Source organism: Schistocerca cancellata, chromosome 1 (genome assembly GCF_023864275.1).
Source record: "Schistocerca cancellata isolate TAMUIC-IGC-003103 chromosome 1, iqSchCanc2.1, whole genome shotgun sequence".
Taxonomy (NCBI): domain Eukaryota; kingdom Metazoa; phylum Arthropoda; class Insecta; order Orthoptera; family Acrididae; genus Schistocerca; species Schistocerca cancellata.
Genome location: NC_064626.1, coordinates 1,168,482,546 through 1,168,503,299, shown reverse-complemented (window position 1 = coordinate 1,168,503,299; position 20,754 = coordinate 1,168,482,546).

The window sequence follows — 20,754 nt, the reverse complement described above, 5'->3', positions numbered from 1 at the left end:
ACTCTCTTAAAACATCGTTTTGTTTGTTGTATCACCAGTTCTCATTAAGAAATGCAGATCATAAAAACTTTTTGCATCTTATAATTACGGCAGCTGAACACCGCAAAGCATCTCCTCACAAATGACTTCTTATGAAAGAAATTTTCTCCTGGTCTGCCCATGCGTTAGGCAAAACATCCTGAAAATCATTCAAGGACTCTAATGGATGAATTTGTTTGTCTGGATCGAAATGTAAAGACTGGCAACATCCGATGAAAGCGTCGTCAACTGAAGCTACATGCTGTACAGAAGTTTATCTATTTTGTATGTTGGTAATATTAGTATTTAGTTCTTCAACTTGTGATTCTACTGCTTCCACTCTGTCAGAGAATCTTTTATCAACATCTTCACAAAATTTAGCACAGCCAGCTTTCATTTTCTTAATGTGTTTCTGACAAGCATTTACTTTAATATCTACTTCCTCAAATCGATCAGAGGAAAATTTGGATTCGTTGCCTATTCTTTCTGCCAGCCTCCCTTCCAGACGTTCATCTGCGTATTTGAAATATTTTCGAACTTAGTCAATTTCGCTTTTGAAAGTGCTATGCAGTTTATTTAACTGTTGCCCTACTTTGACTTGTAGATCATGATGGTTATCATCAATTTTATAGTTTAAACTACTCAATTTTGAGGTCATTTCATCTTGTAATGCTTTATTACATGACTCAATCTTACCACTTAACTGTTTAATATTGGATTCCGCCTTATGGTTCAGTTCTTTACTACATCTACATCTACATCCATACTCCGCGAGACACCTGACGGTGTGTGGCGGAGGGTACCTTGAGTACCTCTATCGGTTTTCCCTTCTATTCCAGTCTCGTATTGTTCGTGGAAAGAAGGATTGTCGGTATGCCTCTGTGTGGGCTCTAACCTCTATGATTTTATCCTCATGGTCTCTTCGCGAGATATACGTAGGAGGGAGCAATATACTGCTTGACTCCTAGGTGAAGGTATGTTCTCGAAACTTCAACAAAAGCCCGTACCGAGCTACTGAGCGTCTCTCCTGCAGGGTCTTCCACTGGAGTTTATCTATCATCTCCGTAACGCTTCCGCGATTACTAAATGATACTGTAACGAAGCGCGCTGCTCTCCGTTGGATCTTCTCTATCTCTTCTATCAACCCTATCTGGTACGGATCCCACACTGCTGAGCAGTATTCAAGCGGTGGGCGAACAAGCGTATTGTAACCTACTTCCTTTGTTTTCGGATTGCATTTCCTTAGGATTCTTCCAATGAATCTCAGTCTGACATCTGATTTACCGACGATCAACTTTATATGATCATTCCATTTTAAATCACTCCTAATGCGTACTCCCAGATAATTTATGGAAGTAACTGTTTCCAGTTGCTGCCCTGCTATATTGTAGCTAAATGATATGGGATCTTTCTTTCTATGTATTCGCAGCACATTACATTTGTCTACATTGAGATTCAATTGCTAATCCCTGCACCATGCGTCAATTCGTTGAAGATCCTCCTACATTTCAGTATAATTTTCCATCGTTAAAACCTCTCGATATACCACAGCATCATCCGCAAAAAGCCACAGTGAACTTCCGATGTCATCCACAAGGTCATTTATGTATATTGTGAATAGCAACCGTCCTACGACACTCCCCTGCGGCACACCAGAAATCACTTTTACTTCGGAAGACTTCTCCCATTGAGAATGACATGCTGCGTCCTGTTATCTAGGAACTCTTCAATCCAATCACACAATTGGTCTGATAGTCCATATGCTCTTACTTTGTTCATTAAACGACGGTGGGGAACTGTATCGAACGCCTTGCGGAAGTCAAGAAACACGGTATCTACCTGGGAACCCGTGTCTATGGCCCTCAGCGCGAGCTGGGTTTCACACGATCGTCTTTTTAGAAACCCATGCTGATTCCTACAGAGTAGATTTCTAGTCTCCAGAAAAGTCATTATACTCGAACATAATACGTGTTCCAAAATTCTACAACTGATCGACGTTAGAGATATAGGTCTATAGTTCTGCACATCTGTTCGACGTCCCTTCTTGAAAACGGGGATGACCTGTGCCCTTTTCCAATCCTTTGGAACGCTACGCTCTTCTAGAGACCTGCGGTACACCGCTGCAAGAAGGGGGGCATGTTCCTTCGCGTACTCTGTGTAAAATCGAACTGGTATCCCATCAGGTCCAGCTGCCTTTCCTCTTTTGAGAGATTTTAATTGTTTCTCTATCCCTCTGTCGTCTATTTCGATATCTACCATTTTGTCACCTGTGCGACAATCTAGAGAAGGAACTACAGTGCAGTCTTCCTCTGTGAAACAGTTTTGGAAAAAGACTTTTAGTGTTTCGGCCTTTAGTCTGTCGTCCTCTGTTTCAGTACCATTTTGGTCACAGAGTGTTTGGACATTTTGTTTTGATCCACCTACTGCTCTGACATTAGGATTTTCTGCCAAGTCAGTACATAGAACTTTACTTTCGAATTCAGTGAACGCCTCTCGCATAGCCCTCCTCACATCACATTTCGCTTCGCGTAGTTTTTGTTTGACTGGAAGGCGTTGGCTATGTTTATGTTTGCTGTGAAGTTCCCTTTGCTTCCGCAGCAGTTTTCTAACTCGGTTGTTGTACCACGGTGGCTCTTTTCCATCTCTTACGATCTTGCTTGGCACAGACTCATCTAACGCATATTGTACGATGGTTTTGAACTTTGTCCACTGATCCTCAACACTATCTGTACTTATAACAAAACTTTTGTGCTGAGCCGTCAGGTACTCTGCTTTTTGTCACTTTTGCTACACAGAAAAATCTTCCTACCTTTTCTAATATTTCTATTTACGGCTGAAATCATCGATGCAGTAACCGCTTTATGACCGCTGATTCCTTGTTCTGCGTTAACTGTTTCAAATAGTTCGGGTCTGTTTGTCACCAGAAGGTCTAATATGTTACCGCCACGAGTCGGTTCTCTGTTTAACTGCTCAAGGTAGTTTTCAGATAAAGCACTTAAAAAAATTTCACTGGATTCTTTGTCCCTGCCACCCGTTATGAACGTTTGAGTCTACCAGTCTATATCCAGCAAATTAAAATCTCCACCCAGAACTGTAACATGGTGGGGAAATCTACTCGAAATATTTTCCAAATTATCCTTCAGGTGCTCAGCCACAACAGCTGCTGAGCTAGGGGGCCTATAGAGACATCAAATTACCATGTCTGAGCCTGCTTTAACCGTGACCTACACCCAAATTATTTCACATTTCGGATCTCCGTCAACTTCCTTCGATACTATTGCACTTCTTACGCTATAAACACGCCTCCCCCTTCACTGTCCAACCTGTCTCTGCGGTATACATTCCAATCTGAGTTTAGAATTTCATTGCTGTTTACATCTGGTTTCAGCCAACTTTCTGTCCCTAGTACTATGTGGGCATTGTGACCGTTTATTAACGAGAGCAGTTCTGGGACCTTTCTATAGACGCTCCTGCAGTTTACTATCAGTACATTAATACTGTTATTCCCTATTGCATTTTGACTACTCCTACCTTGCCGCGTCTCTGGAGGCGTCTTGTCGGTCCTAGGGAGGGAATTCTCTAACCTAAAAAACCCACATGTGCACTCCACACGTACTCCGCTACCCTTGTAGCCGCTTCCTGCGTGTAGTGCACGCTTGACCTATTCAGGGGGACCCTACATTTCTCCACACGAGAGTGGAGGTCGAGAAATTTGCACCCCAGATCTCCGCAGAATCGTCTGAGCCTCTGCTTGAAGCCTTCTACTCGGCTCCAAACCAGAGGACCGCGATCGGTTCTACTACATTCAACTTACATTTCAGTTCTTTATTACTATCCTTTAGTACTTTACGACGCGATTCAATTTTAGCAAACAGTAATTGCATGCAATTTGGTGTCTCTACATTGCCACTTGGCATTTCCGCTGATTTTAAAGGAGTTTCTTGCACTTGGCTGAATCTGAGACATATTGAACTCAGTTTCATGATCTGATAATGTTATTAATTCTATTTTCTCCTTTTTGACCTCTAATTCAACTACTTCCTCATCATAAAGTGGTTCTAACCTTGCAGTATCATTGAAATTCAAATCAGATTCTACTTTTGACAAGTCACCCTTCGATTTTCGATTTATTGGCTCGACGGAACCATCCTCATTAAATTCAGTTTCAGATTGTGAGCATTAATTGTCAGAGACTGGTTCTATCTTAACCTTCTCACAGTTCTCCATTTTTAGGGCCTGTTAGCAGCAACTAACAAATACTTTAAATATTCTTGACTTAACTTAATTGCTGGACCTCGACGAATGGTGCCGGCGCGGTGTACCGGCAAATGTGATGCGACGCGTTGCGACGTAATGCAGACAGTAGCAGCAGCTGTGGCGGGTATCGCTTACTGCAGTAGGTTCAGGAAGGGGACTGGCCACCGGTGGGCGCGCGCAGCAGCTTGCAGGTGTATCGCAGGTCCACGCAGCTCCCTGATGACGCACAGTCCTTTTCGGACCTCAGTGCCGGTGGCAGCCGCAATCTAGTGTCGTCTTCTTCCATCCTTCCATCACGATCAAGGTTACTGTGGCTAACACTCTCAGTTTATGTATCACACTCGCGAGTAAATATTAGCATTGTTCTCGCACTGGTTTCTGCCTATTTCACTTCGGTATCCTGTTAGTGCCTACCTAGTTCCTTGTTTTCTACCGATCACTTCTAGTATTCAGTTTCCCGAACGATGCACACCACGTGTGGCATGGTGGGTTAATAATAATAATAATAATAATAATAATAATAATAATAATATAAGCAGTCATAATTAACAGGAGAAAATTGTTGATATATTGGAATATTGTCCACCGTCTTTTATGAGAGCCTGTAAACTATTTCTGTGGTCAGCCAGGAAGCGATGGAGAACATACTGACCATAGTTCCCAGTCTGCAAGTCCACATTCTTGTCTAGCCCACTGAAAGATATGTTTCTATTCTCTACTTGCTCAGCGGCATCAGGACTATAATTACACTCCTGGAAATTGAAATAAGAACACCATGAATTCATTGTCCCAGGAAGGGGAAACTTTATTGACACATTACTGGGGTCAGATACATCACATGATCACACTGACAGAACCACAGGCACATAGACACAGGCAACAGAGCATGCACAATGTCGGCACTAGTACAGTGTATATCCACCTTTCGCAGCAATGCAGGCTGCTATTCTCCCATGGAGACGATCGTAGAGATGCTGGATGTAGTCCTATGGAACGGCTTGCCATGCCATTTCCACCTGGCTCCTCAGTTGGACCAGCGTTCGTGCTGGACGTGCAGACCGCGTGAGACGACGCTTCATCCAGTCCCAAACATGCTCAATGGGGGACAGATCCGGAGATCTTGCTGGCCAGGGTAGTTGACTTACACCTGCTAGAGCACGTTGGGTGGCACGGGATACATGCGGACGTGCATTGTCCTGTTGGAACAGCAAGTTCCCTTGCCGGTCTAGGAATGGTAGAACGATGGGTTCGATGACGGTTTGGATGTACCGTGCACTATTCAGTGTCCCCTCGACGATCACCAGTGGTGTACGGCCAGTGTAGGAGATCGCTCCCCACACCATGATGCCGGGTGTTGACCCTGTGTGCCTCGGTCGTATGCAGTCCTGATTGTGGCGCTCACCTGCACGGTGCCAAACACGCATACGACCATCTTTGGCACCAAGGCAGAAGCGACTCTCATCGCTGAAGACGACACGTCTCCATTCGTCCCTCCATTCACGCCTGTCGCGACACCACTGGAGGCGGGCTGCACGATGTTGGGGCGTGAGTGGAAGACGGCCTAACGGTGTGCGGGACCGTAGCCCAGCTTCATGGAGACGGTTGCGAATGGTCCTCGCCGATTCCCCAGGAGCAACAGTGTCCCTAATTTGCTGGGAAGTGGCGGTGCGGTCCCCTACGGCACTGCGTAGGATCCTACGGTCTTGGCGTGCATCCGTGCTTCGCTGCGGTCCGGTCCCAGGTTGACGGGCACGTGCACCTTCCGCCGACCACTGGCGACAACATCGATGTACTGTGGAGACCTCACGCCCCACGTGTTGAGCAATTCGGCGGTACGTCCACCCGGCCTCCCGCATGCCCACTATACGCCCTCGCTCAAAGTCCGTCAACTGCACATACGGTTCACGTCCACGCTGTCGCGGCATGCTACCAGTGTTAAAGACTGCGATGGAGCTCCGTATGCCACGGCAAACTGGCTGACACTGACGGCGGCGGTGCACAAATGCTGCGCAGCTAGCGCCATTCGACGGCCAACACCGCGGTTCCTGGTGTGTCCGCTGTGCCGTGCGTGTGATCATTGCTTGTACAGCCCTCTCGCAGTGTCCGGAGCAAGTATGGTGGGTCTGACACACCGGCGTCAATGTGTTCTTTTTTCCATTTCCAGGAGTGTATAAATGAAGATTTTGAGTTCTAGTTGACACATATATTTGGTAAAGCTTCACACACACAACATTGTAATATTCATTATATTCATACTGACAGTAAATCTCTCTATCCTAAACAACACTGTGAGCAGTTCAGAAGCGACCTCTACGGTAAGTTCCTATTAAATTGTCTGTCGCCCTGACTTCTGATAATCACGTTAATCGCCACAAGAGTGGAAAATAAGTATCACCATTTGCCACGCGGATATGTTAACTTCTTGGGATGGCACACAAACAGTTATTTCTGTGAAATCTAAGCGATCCAGGACGGCGTACAGTCCTCGTGAGTTCACTTTCCATTATTACTGAAAATATGCTCTGACGTCATCCGAGGCAGCGCGCACTCTGGCGTTTGACTGACGCGGATCATACAGTGGCTGGGCGCAAAGTGAAGCCTGGTCTTGCATCTCGGGCTGTATTTATATACAGGGTGTTTCAAAAATGAGCGGTATATTTGAAACGGCAATAAAAACTAAACGAGCAGCGATAGAAATTCACCGTTTGTTGCAATATGCTTGGGACAACAGTACATTTTCAGGCAGACAAACTTTCGACATTACAGTAGTTACAATTTTCAACAACAGATGGCGCTGTGGTCTGGGAAACTCTATAGTACGATATTTTCCACGTATCCACCATGCGTAGCAATAATATGGCGTAGTCTCTGAATGAAATTACCCGAAACCTTTCACAACGTGTCTGGCGGAATGGCTTCACATGCAGATGAGATGTACTGCTTGAGCTGTTCAATTGTTTCTGGATTCTGGCGGTACACCTGGTCTTTCACGTGTCCCCACAGAAAGAAGTCACAGGGGTTCATGTCTGGCGAATAGGGAGGCCAATCCACGCCGCCTCCTGTATGTTTCGGATAGTCCAAAGCAATCACACGATCATCGAATTATTCATTCAGCAAATTAAAGACGTCGGCCGTGCGATGTGGCCGGGCACCATCTTGCATAAACCACGAGGTGTTCGCAGTGTCGTCTAAGGCAGTTTGTACCGCCACAAATTCACGAAGAATGTCCAGATAGCGTGATGCAGTAATCGTTTCGGATCTGAAAAATGGGCCAATGATTCCTTTGGAAGAAATGGCGGCCCAGACCAGTACTTTTTGAGGATGCAGGGACGATGGGACTGCAACATGGGGCTTTTCAGTTCCCCATATGCGCCAGTTCTGTTTATTGACGAAGCCGTCCAGGCAAAAATAAGCTTCGTCAGTAAACCAAATGCTGCCCACATGCATATCGCCGTCATCAATCCTGTGCACTATATCGTTAGCGAATGTCTCTCGTGCAGCAATGGTAGCGGCGCTGAGGGTTTGCCGCGTTTGAATTTTGTACGGATAGAGGTGTAAGCTCTGGCGCATGAGACGATACGTGGACGTTGGCGTTATTTGGACCGCAGCTGCAACACGGCGAACGGAGACCCGAGGCCGCTGTTGGATCACCTGCTGCACTAGCTGCGCGTTGCCCCCTGTGGTTGCCGTACGCGGTCGCCCTACCTTTCCAGCACGTTCATCCGTCACGTTCCCAGTCCGTTGAAATTTTTCAAACAGATCCTTTATTGTATCGCTTTTCGGTCCTTTGGTTACATTAAACCTCCGTTGAAAACTTCGTCTTGTTGCAACAACACTGTGTTCTAGGCGGTGGAATTCAAACACCAGAAAAATCCTCTGTTCTACGGAATAAACCATGTTGTCTACAGCACACTTGCACGTTGTGAACAGCACACGCTTACAGCAGAAAGACGACGTACAGAATGGCGCACCCACAGACTGCGTTGTCTTCTATATCTTTCACATCAATTGCAGCGCCATTTGTTGTTGAAAATTGTAACTACTGTAATTTCGAAAGTTTGTCCGCCTGAAAATGTACTGTTGTCCCAAGCATATTGCAACAAACGGTGTATTTCTATCACTGCTCGTTTAGTTTTTATTGCCGTTTCAAATATACCGGTCATTTTTGAAACACCCTGTATGTGGTGCAGCGGACGGCCAAGGGAACACCTGCGTTCATCCGCCCAATGCCCACAGTAGCAGCTTCTAAACGGCCGCTTTCTCGGACCCATAATATTTTATAACACTGTTTCATATTAATTTAAAATATTCCTAATTTTTGTATGCAAGTAGTTAAGTTCGTTAAAATCACAAAAAAATTTTAGCTTGCCTGCATTTAAAATTTGCCACCTAGAATTTTCAGAACGAATCTGACAGTACAACCTGATCTCTGAACGACAACTTTAAGAGACCTTGTATTTGTTATTATTTACATCCAGGCCTTGAAACTTATTATAGCTCTATTATTTAATCTGTTTCATCACATACTGTAACCAAAACTTTCTAGCATTAATATAACAGATACTTAATCTACCACAAATAAGGACATTTTAGTTACAAATTTATTTTCTGCGTATTGCTCAAAAACTAGTAGAGGTAGCTCAATGGGGTTACATGATTACTGTTTTTACCTTTAACTGAAGCTTCATACAAATTTTCATATTTCTAAGTCTAATACGAGGCGTATTCCGAAAGTAAGGTCCAATCGGTCGTGAAATGGAAACTACAGTGGAAATCAAAAGTCTTCTATTTGCCATAGCTACACCTTATAGCAACATAGTCGCCGCTCCGTCTGAAACATTTGTCGTAGCGTTGTACCAAATTTCCAGTACCCTCGTCATAGGAAGCAGTCGCCTGCACTTTTAGCTTATTCTCTACGCAGATCTGCAGTTCGTTGTCTGTGCCAAAACGTTGACCTCAGAGCCAGAGGTTCATCACAGCAGAGATGAAAAGAAGTCAGAGGTTCACCACAGCAGAGATGAAAATCAGAGGAAGCAAAGTCTGGGCTGTGTGGAGGGCGATCAAACACTTCCCAACGAAAACGAGGCAGGGTGTCCTCATTGCCCCTGCAGACTGCGGCCAAGAACTGTCGTGAAGAAGGAAAAGCATGACAGTTATGATGTGTGGGCTGCATCGAATCAGGCGAAATCTCTCACGGGCACTCTTGTACTTGGCGTGAGACATTATTTTCTAGGTGTCTTTACGTGCTCACTGTGCGCTCAGAACTGAAACCACATACGTGACGCGATCATTGGACATACTAGAGACGTTGTCCTACACAACTATGCAAAGCTTTATCGGATTTTCACTATCATTTGCATTTCGTGACCAATCGGACCTTACTTTCGGAATACGCCTCGTATTTAGCGGCTTCAAGTTTTCTCAAAAATGCGCATTCTGACCAAAATATTTCTTTAATCATGCTGAGACTTGTACCAGTTAGTTTTGACATATATCTGCACATTATGACAAATTTTTGGGTTTTTAGCTTTATTATTTAGCGCCTCTTATTTTTTACTTCAAATGATGTATTTTAAGGGAAAAATATTGACCTTATTATTCTGAGGTTTGACAGTTTACAAGTTAATATATTAAAGCACATGCTAACAGAGTTTGGAAAAGCAAGTTTATCTTTTAATTCAATTCTTAAATTATGGTCCAATATTTGTGATTCCATTCTTAAATTATGGTGCAATACTTGTGTGCTACTGTAGTGGGACGCGAAATTGAAGCGTCACCCATCTACCAGTGTCAGCCCAGTTTGCAGGTGAATATAAGTTTAATTTAGTGTTTTGTTTAGGTATTTTTTGTAATACACTCCTGGACACTCCTGGAAATTGAAATAAGAACACCGTGAATTCATTGTCCCAGGAAGGGGAAACTTTATTGACACATTCCTGGGGTCAGATACATCACATGATCACACTGACAGAACCACAGGCACATAGACACAGGCAACAGAGCATGCACAATGTCGGCACTAGTACAGTGTATATCCACCTTTCGCAGCAATGCAGGCTGCTATTCTCCCATGGAGACGATCGTAGAGATGCTGGATGTAGTCCTGTGGAACGGCTTGCCATGCCATTTCCACCTGGCGCCTCAGTTGGACCAGCGTTCGTGCTGGACGTGCAGACCGCGTGAGACGACGCTTCATCCAGTCCCAAACATGCTCAATGGGGGACAGATCCGGAGATCTTGCTGGCCAGGGTAGTTGACTTACACCTTCTAGAGCACGTTGGGTGGCACGGGATACATGCGGACGTGCATTGTCCTGTTGGAACAGCAAGTTCCCTTGCCGGTCTAGGAATGGTAGAACGATGGGTTCGATGACGGTTTGGATGTACCGTGCACTATTCAGTGTCCCCTCGACGATCACCAGTGGTGTACGGCCAGTGTAGGAGATGGCTCCCCACACCATGATGCCGGGTGTTGGCACTGTGTGCCTCGGTCGTATGCAGTCCTGATTGTGGCGCTCACCTGCACGGCCCAAACACGCATACGACCATCATTGGCACCAAGGCAGAAGCGACTCTCATCGCTGAAGACGACACGTCTCCATTCGTCCCTCCATTCACGCCTGTCGCGACACCACTGGAGGCGGGCTGCACGATGTTGGGGCGTGAGCGGAAGACGGCCTAACGGTGTGCGGGACCGTAGCCCAGTTTCATGGAGACGGTTGCGAATGGTCCTCGCCGATACCCCAGGAGCAACAGTGTCCCTAATTTGCTGGGAAGTGGCGGTGCAGTCCCCTACGGCACTGCGTAGGATCCTACGGTCTTGGCGTGCATCCGTGCGTCGCTGCGGTCCGGTCCCAGGTCGACGGGCACGTGCACCTTCCGCCGACCACTGGCGACAACATCGATGTACTGTGGAGACCTCACGCCCCACGTGTTGAGCAATTCAGCGGTACGTCCACCCGGCCTCCCGCATGCCCACTATACGCCCTCGCTCAAAGTCCGTCAACTGCACATACGGTTCACGTCCACGCTGTCGCGGCATGCTACCAGTGTTAAAGACTGCGATGGAGCTCCGTATGCCACGGCAAACTGGCTGACACTGACGGCGGCGGTGCACAAATGCTGCGCAGCTAGCGCCATTCGACGGCCAACACCGCGGTTCCTGGTGTGTCCGCTGTGCCGTGCGTGTGATCATTGCTTGTACAGCCCTCTCGCAGTGTCCGGAGCAAGTATGGTGGGTCTGACACACCGGTGTCAATGTGTTCTTTTTTCCATTTCCAGGAGTGTATTTTGTAATGATTGTGAATTTCCTAAAGTTTTTGTATTTTTTTATGTTTCATGTACGGAGAGGAAATTGCTGGCCACTATACGTCGCGGGTCGACAGCCAAAGAGCAACAGAAGATCCTGGAACCGAGTTGTTGCGTCGTGCTTCTAAAAATTAAAAAATGAATTTTTTTGTACTCTTTTTGTACAACAATGACGTCATAGGGAGCTTAATCTTATTGAAAATGTCAGTCCTAGTTTGTCGACGTTCAAGTTCACATCTGTATGTAGGAAGGTAATAAAATAGTGGATGCTACTAAAGTTGAAACACGTGTTCTGAGGATTTATTTATGAAGAATTATGTGAATTGATTAATAATATATTTGACAAGATTATTGAATTCTGACAGCGTTCATCGCAACTTTGAATCTCCAAGGTTTATTCAATATGTGATTCTGATATCGATTAAATCAAGATAACGTGTGTCAATATAATTTCTTAGGAGAAACAAACGAAATTTAAATTGAAAAAAGTTTACGCAAACCGATTGGCCCGTGTGCTGTAATTCTTTGCATACGACTCAACTGATGTTTTACAGTTTCGTTCAAGAACCATTCTGAGACAATTTAAAAAGAATAGAAATAATTTTGAAGTGGGTTGTAACTGACGTAGGTGACGAAGTCTGCACATGGTCATATATCAAAAGAAAATCGTTTATAAACAAACCTATACGTCGTTACACTACACCGTGGCGACCTTATAAACAGGACTTGTGTGCAACTAAGGCACACAGGTACGAAACAAAACATCAAGAGTCCTTCGGAAGTCAACGCGAGTTCTCGTGGAGCCTTCACCAGCCAGCGGCGACTTCGCGGGTGTGGGCATCTGACGGAGCGCAGCCGAGCAGTACGGTCACGCAGTTATTCCACGAGAAGGCGCATCTGTTGGGCAGCAGCTGAACGCTGCAAACCCCGACAACCTTTTTCTCCCTAAACTAACAGGCCCAGTACGTCAGCTGCGGGGCGTTCCTCCGGCTGGTATTAGAGGTGTTGCTGAGGGCTTCGCCTGTCTACGGCGGTGCCGGGGGTGGTTGCAGACAGAGACATCTCCGGTGTTCGACTCAGCGTCCTGCCGGTTGCGGAAGCGGGGTCGCAGCATCTCAGCGGCTGCAGCGACGGCTGTTACTTCTGCAGCCCATAGCAGCACACTGATCACCGAGAACTATAAACTACAATATTAGTGTCCGGTGAGTATGTTTCAAGTTGGAAGTGGAGTGTTGTACATAGGGAGTGTGCTTTTACAGGATTGTTGATTACAAGTCTGCGTGTGTAACTAGTTAATATCTTACAATAATGTCGGGAAGTGAAATGTCAGACGACGAGCAGTCTATGTCCGATAGGAGCATGAGATCCCTTTTTAGGGCGATTGCTAAATTAAAACAATCTAACGAAGAATCCATTGCTAGATTAAAAGAGGAACTAAAACAGGAATTAAAACAGTCTAACGAGGAATCTAGTGCTAGATTAAAAGAGGAACTAAAACAGGAATTAAAACAGTCTAACGAGGAATCTACTGCTAGATTAAAAGGGGAGCTAACAAAATCTACAGTCAGGCTACAGGAATATCTTAATGAAACCAGTCGACAATTAAGTGATAAAATAGAAGCTTCTAAAGTTGAAATGCAGGAAAAACTAGTAGGACTTAGTAATAAGATTGCTGGTAATTGTAAAAGGTTAGAAGAACATATCCAGGAATCGCGTGAGGAAAAAGCTCGTATGCGAAATGATATTACTGACTTAACCGAGAGACTAGATAATGTCAATATCTTAGTTGTAAATGAAATACAGAAAAATAACGATATGTTACGAGATGAACTTTCTATGCAAACAGAAACTGTTCGTAGAGAGTTATTAGAATCTATTAAAGAGGTCTCTACCAAACCTGTAGAGATTTCTTCAATAGATAATGTAGAATTAGAGACATTCACGCATCAAGTAGCAAAAGATCATACTGAAATAGAAAACATGAAATTTTTAATTACTGAAATATGCAGTAACCTTGAGACCTCCAAAGATAATAACATTGACGAAGGTACAGAGCGTTCACATCGTGAACATAGTGAAGAATCGATATTAGCTAACCGCGTATCCAATACAGAAATGAGAATACAGGAAATTACTAAACGGTTATCGGAATTAGATAATAATGAAAACATTTCAAGTAGTAGAAGTAATAACGTAATCAGAGACAACAGTCGCATCGTGTTTGCTAGCTCGAACGACAACAATATAAATAAAGAAATCATGGCAAGCAAATCCGACGCAACTCCGTCTCTGCAATCTAAACAAAATCCAACTATGTTTCTCGCAAAATGTTTGGATGATATAACGACAAATTCAAATGTGGCAAGTCGATTTCCTGCATTCAAACCAGGAGGCGAACTTCACCCTATAATCTTTATAAAAGCTTTTGAAACTTCATTATCGCCTAAATGGAGTAATGAAAAACGGATTCAATTTGTAATAGGACATTTAGAAGCAGAGGCTGCGGAATGGGCAGTACTGCATAGAACTGAATTTAGGGACTGGGATGATTTTGTTAAGCAGTTTAAACAACATTATTGGTCAAGAGGAAAACAAAAACACTTAACTTTAGAGTTGTTAGACCCTCCTCCATATTCTAAACGGTGGAGAGGTTATAGGAATTATTTCGAATGGCATTTAAACCGTGCTAAATTAATTGAAGAACCAATTATTGAAAGTCACCTAATACGAGTCCTAATTAGTAGGTTACCGTATTATGTAAAGGAAATAATGATAGAAAGAGAATGGTCACAACCTTGCGAATTATTAGGATATTTAGAACAGTTAGATATACTTAACAGAGAAAGGGAAGACGAGAAATTTAGATTTGGTAGAAATGACAATCCTCGAAATAATAATAATTCAGAACCACGAAAATTTAACAACAACAATCACAGCCGGTTTTGTTATATAAAACGTCAATCCAAAGATAAAGAGAGCCAGCAAAATCGTGGTAATAACTCTAAAATGCGGGAATTACGCAATAGCAATAATTTCGAAATATCACCCTCAAAGTAATTTAGTAGAAAGAGTCATGAAAGAATTAGGACGATTATGTAGAACTTATTGTGCACATCAACATACTCGGTGGGACTAATTAATGCCTGAATTCCAAAAGACATTAAATGAATTGCCTCACCTAACGACGGGATTATCACCTATAGAAATTTTAGGCAAACGAATTATAGGTGAGCCTTTACTAGCTGCTCTACCTTGGCCACCAGTAAATGAGATCCAACAATGCATCCCAGACGAAAAAATTTGCGAACAGATTGTTAAAAATGCCGAACGGAGAATTAAAAGTTATAATCAACATGCTATAGAACCCTCATTTCAGGTAGGAGATCTTGTGTTAGTACGATCTCATCCTAAAAGTTCTAAGATCGGTAAGGAATGTAGAAAATTCTTCTTTATCTTTGAAGGTCCATGTGTTGTACATAAGATTGTACATCCCAAAGCGTTACTTCTTATGGAACCATCATCAGGTGTAATTAAAGGATTATATAGTGTTGATCAAATGAAACCCTTCATTCCTAAACAAGTTAATATTTAGTATATGTTACACACGGAAGAGCGTTCATAGTTTATTCATGTGAAGTTTTTCGCGATAGTTACGTGTTATTTTAAAGAAATAATAGAAAGCTTAAACAAGGGTTCTACTATAATCTACTGGTACTTCAAAAGGAGAAAGATAACAAAAGGGGGGATTTATATGGAAGAAATTTTGCTATTAGGTCAAAAGGAATTTTGTATATTTTTATATTTACTCGGATAGTAGGAACCAAAGGGGATGGTTAATAATTTTAGGGACCAGGGGCGTCCAGAGCTATATGGCTCACAAGAATATAGCAGAGTGCCTTTAATAGAGGTTTGTAATAGTGTTAATATAGAACACACCAAACGGGACTCTCTCGCTTGTTTCTCCTAAATAAATTGCCATTACCCAAGAAAGTGTCCGAAGGTAAAGAAAGCCGTGCCGAGATTCTAAAGAAAGTTTTGCTTGATTTCTTCTTGACCTCTGGTATAAATAAGGCATTAGGGAAAAGAATGACGTAAAGTAAATAGTACTATTAGTTATTGTGAGAAACTTATTAGTAATATACATTTTTGGAAAGAATAACTCTAGTAAATGAATAAACTAAAACTAATTTATCACAATTTGAACGCTCTGTCCTAATGTAACAACGTTAAAGAACGTACTAAATTAGTATTTACTAGCAACTATTAATCGAAAAGGAGTAATCTCCATATATTCGGTAATGAATTACTATAATAGCACAGTTAAGAGTAAATGACAAATAGTCACAACCATATCGTAGTAAAAGGATTAAATCTATCTAAGAACAAGGACTCTAGATTACGTAAAATGTGAGGAAAATGTATTAACAGTTAAATATGGTGTATAGAAAAAGTTTTATTTTCGCTTAAAACCTGACAAACTGAGCTTGTGGGTGGGGTAAGTAGTGGGACGCGAAATTGAAGCGTCACCCATCCACCAGTGTCAGCCCAGTTTGCAGGTGAATATAAGTTTAATTTAGTGTTTTGTTTAGGTATTTTTTGTAATATTTTGTAATGATTGTGAATTTCCTAAAGTTTTTGTATTTTTTTATGTTTCATGTACGGAGAGGGCGGCGCAACGAACGGAGATAGCATCTTCGCTGCCGCGACCAGAGAGGAAATTGCTGGCCACTATACGTCGCGGGTCGACAGCCAAAGAGCAACAGAAGATCCTGGAACCGAGTTGTTGCGTCGTGCTTCTAAAAATTAAAAAATGAATTTTTTTGTACTCTTTTTGTACAACAATGACGTCATAGAGAGCTTAATCTTATTGAAAATGTCAGTCCTAGTTTGTCGTCGTTCAAGTTCACATCTGTATGTAGGAAGCTAATAAAATAGTGGATGCTACTAAAGTTGAAACACGTGTTCTGAGGATTTATTTATGAAGAATTATGTGAATTGATTAATAATATATTTGACAAGATTATTGAATTCTGACAGCGTTCATCGCAACTTTGAATCTCCAAGGTTTATTCAATATGTGATTCTGATATCGATTAAATCAAGATAACGTGTGTCAATATAATTTCTGAGGAGAAACAAACGAAATTTAAATTGAAAAAAGTTTACGCAAACCGATTGGCCCGTGTGCTGTAATTCTTTGCATACGACTCAACTGATGTTTTACAGTTTCGTTCAAGAACCATTCTGAGACAATTTAAAAAGAATAGAAATAATTTTGAAGTGGGTTGTAACTGACGTAGGTGACGAAGTCTGCACATGGTCATATATCAAAAGAAAATCGTTTATAAACAAACCTATACGTCGTTACACTACACTACACACGTGTGGTAAGACCCTATGGGACTAAACTGCTGAGGTCATAGGTCCCTAAGCTTCCACACTACTTAATCTAATTTAAACTAACGTACCCCAAGGAACACACACACACTCACGCCCGAGGGAGGACTCGAACCTCCGACGGGGTGAGCCACGCGATCCGTGGCAAGGCCCCCCCTAGACCGCGCAGTTACCCCACGCGGCTTGTGGTGACGTAGCGCTACTTGTAGTGAACCGTACGTCCAGGCACACTCGCTCTGCACTGTATTTCTACAATGATACAGCGCCTGTTTCGCCACAGTGTGCCTAGCGAAAGCGATGGAGGCCATCGTGGAAAACTTCAATTTTTATAGTAATTTGACGCCAGAGGAATATCTGACTTGGCGAGAACATTTATTGAAGAAACTTGTGGCGAGAAACTTCTCTCCCACACAACGTATGATGCTCAATAGGCAAAGAAGGTCAGGGAAAGACCAAATTTTTGAAAGGAGATACGAAACAGACGCAAGGTCGTGATCTGTATCATATCACAATGTATGATGCAGATTCAGTCATTGAATGTTGGAAACGATAGAGCTGTGGGCATAGTAGATGAACTCAGGCAATGATGGAACGGGTGGCGTACGTCGGGGCGCTCGTGTTCATTACTGCCGGAAAGTAATGATCAGCAATTACAAGAGAAGCACGTACGACACTGCTGGTTCCTGTGATTGTCCATCGTTGTGCGGAAAAAGAGTCAACTATCGCACTCCCGCTCACCTTTATTCGCCCAGTGAGTCGATCTTCCTGCCAAAAGACAGTTTTGGACGTTTAAATTTCAGCAAACCCCATTTTGCAGTTGCAGTCTTCTGGGTACAATTTGTACACGTAGGTCAGCCGCCATTACTAGAACTGATACGAACAGAGCAAAGTTTAAGGCCACTTTCAGCAGATGCTTGATCTGCTGACTCTACATCTACATCCACGTCATTACTCTGCTATTCACAATAAAGTACCTGGCAGAGGGTACAATACAATGTTCTGCATGCTGACTTGTAGAGGCGAAGTAGTCTGAGGACCCATGATAAAAAAAAGTGCAACTATTTTATACTACTTAGTGTTTTGGTATGCTGTTGTTGACGACTTAACAAAAAAAGCGCATTATCAAAAAGTTTAGATTCTGGGACGTGTGACGCCCAGGTGTCGTAAAATGAAATTTCCGGGAATTACCTTATCCCAGCTATAAATTTGTATGCACTGTTAGCAACATAAATTGTTGATGGAAATAGTCAGCAAGCACCTAGTTGGGACTAATACTGTCAGTAACCTTCCAAAGGTGTCAAAAAATGTTTATGGTGCAACCGTTGTTCTACTCTTTGAAACCTTTGTCTTCGGCTTCGGTTCTCATCATCTATATAAATAAAAATCTAAATGTTCGTTTGTTCAAAATCGTTTATCTCCGAAAGTTCTTGACCGATTGCTTTGAAATTTTGACACAATATTGAATTCTAATACAGGCGTGCTTTTAGGCACCTATTCCTTCAATAGTTGACACACATACATATACACACACACACACACACACACACATACACACACACACACACACACTTTCGTTTATCTCCGAAAGTTCTTGACCGATTGCTTTGAAATTTTGACACAATATTGAATTCTAATACAGACGTGCTTTTAGGTACCTATTTCTTCAATAGTTGACACACACACACACACACACACACACACACACACACACACACACACACACACACACACACACACACACACACACACATATATATATATATATATATATATATATATATATATATATATATATAGGGTGATACAAAAAGGTACGGCCAAACTTTCAGGAAACATTCCTCACACACAAAGAAAGAAAATATGTTACGTGGACATGTGTCCGGAACCGCTTACTTTCCATGTTAGAGCTCATTTTATTACTTCTCTTCAAATCACATTAATCATGGAATGGAAACACACAGCAACAGAACGTACCAGCGTGACTTGAAACACTTTGTTACAGGAAATGTTCAAAATGTCCTCCGTTAGCGAGGATACATGCATCCACCCTCCGTCGCATGGAATCCCTGATGCGCTGATGCAGCCCTGGAGAATGGCGTATTGTATCAAAGCCGTGCACAATGCGAGCACGAAGAGTCTGTACATTTGGTACCGGGGTTGCGTAGACAAGAGTTTTCAAATGCCCCCATAAATGAAAGTCAAGAGGGTTGAGGTCAGGAGAGTGTGGAGGCCATGAAGTTGGTCCGCCTCTACCAATCCATTGGTCACCGGAGCTGTTGTTGAGAAGCGTACGAACACTATGACTGAAATGTGCAGGAGCTCCATTGTGCATGAACCACATGTTGTGCCGTACCTGTAAAGGCACATGTTCTAGCAGCATAGATAGAGTATCCCGTATGAAATCATGATAACGTGCTCCATTGAGCGTAGGTGGAAGAACATGGGGCCAAATCAAGACATCACCAACAAAAAAATGGTTCAAATGGCTCTGAGCACTATGGGACTCAACTTCTGAGGTCATTAGTCCCCTAGAACTTAGAACTAGTTAAACCTAACTAACCTAAGGACATCACAAACATCCATGCCCGAGGCAGGATTCGAACCTGCGACCGTAGCAGTCTTGCAGTTCCAGACTGCAGCGCCTTTAACCGCACGGCCACTTCGGCCGGCACATCACCAACAATGCCTGCCCAAACGTTCACAGAAAATCTATGTTGATGACGTGATTGCACAATTGCGTGCGGATTCTCGTCAGGCCACACATGTTGATTGTGAAAATTTACAATTTGACCACGTTGGAATGAAGCCTCATCCGTAAAGACAACGTTTGCACTGAAATGAGGATTGACACATTGTCGCCCCCGCCCCGACCCTCGTCATGACCCTCCCCCGAAGTACGTCCATGATTATTCCCGTGCCGACTGGAATGCCTACCGGGATACCCTCTCCACCCAGGTCGAAGGCCACCCCTTCACCTACCACCACCCTGACGATGTTACCCACGCCGCCTCTTTTCTCCAGCAGACCTTGTCTGAGGCTGTGGAGGCCCACGTCCCTACTGTCGCCGTCCACCCCCAAGTCCTACCTTACCCCCACAGGCCGTCCTCCTCCTCCTCTGTGAATCCCGCCGTCTCTACCGTGCCTTCCTCCACACGCGTGACCCGGACACACTACGACGCCACCGGCAACTCCAGCGACACATCCAAAATTTGCTCGCGGCTAAGAAACGCCGGGACTGGCGACAGACATGCACCCGTTTAAATGCTACCCTACCTATAAATTCGTCCAAGTTCTGGTCAGCCTTCCATAGCCTTACCGGAACTAAACCCTCCCTGTACTATCCTCTTCTCCATGATGATCACCCCATCCCTGACACCCTTAGTAAGGCCAATCACTTTGCCTCCTACCTCTCCGATGTCTTTACCATTCCTGACGATCCCCAGTTCGATTTCTCCCTCTTCCCTGATGTCCGCGATCGGACTGACACCTCTGTCCCTCCCCTCGCACCTGGTTTCCAGTACTTGGACAACATTGCACACACAGAACTCAATGCCCCTATCACCGTACAGGATCTCATCGCTACACTCCGCACGAAATGCAACATCGCTCCTGGTCACGATCGTGTCACCTACTGCTGCCTTCGTGAAGCTCCTCACTCCTTCCTCTCCACCCTGGCCAGGCTCTACAATGTAGTCCTGTCCACCGGCTACTACCCCGACCTGTGGAAAAACTCCCATATCCCGATGTTCCTTAAACCCGTCTCCTCCTACCGTCC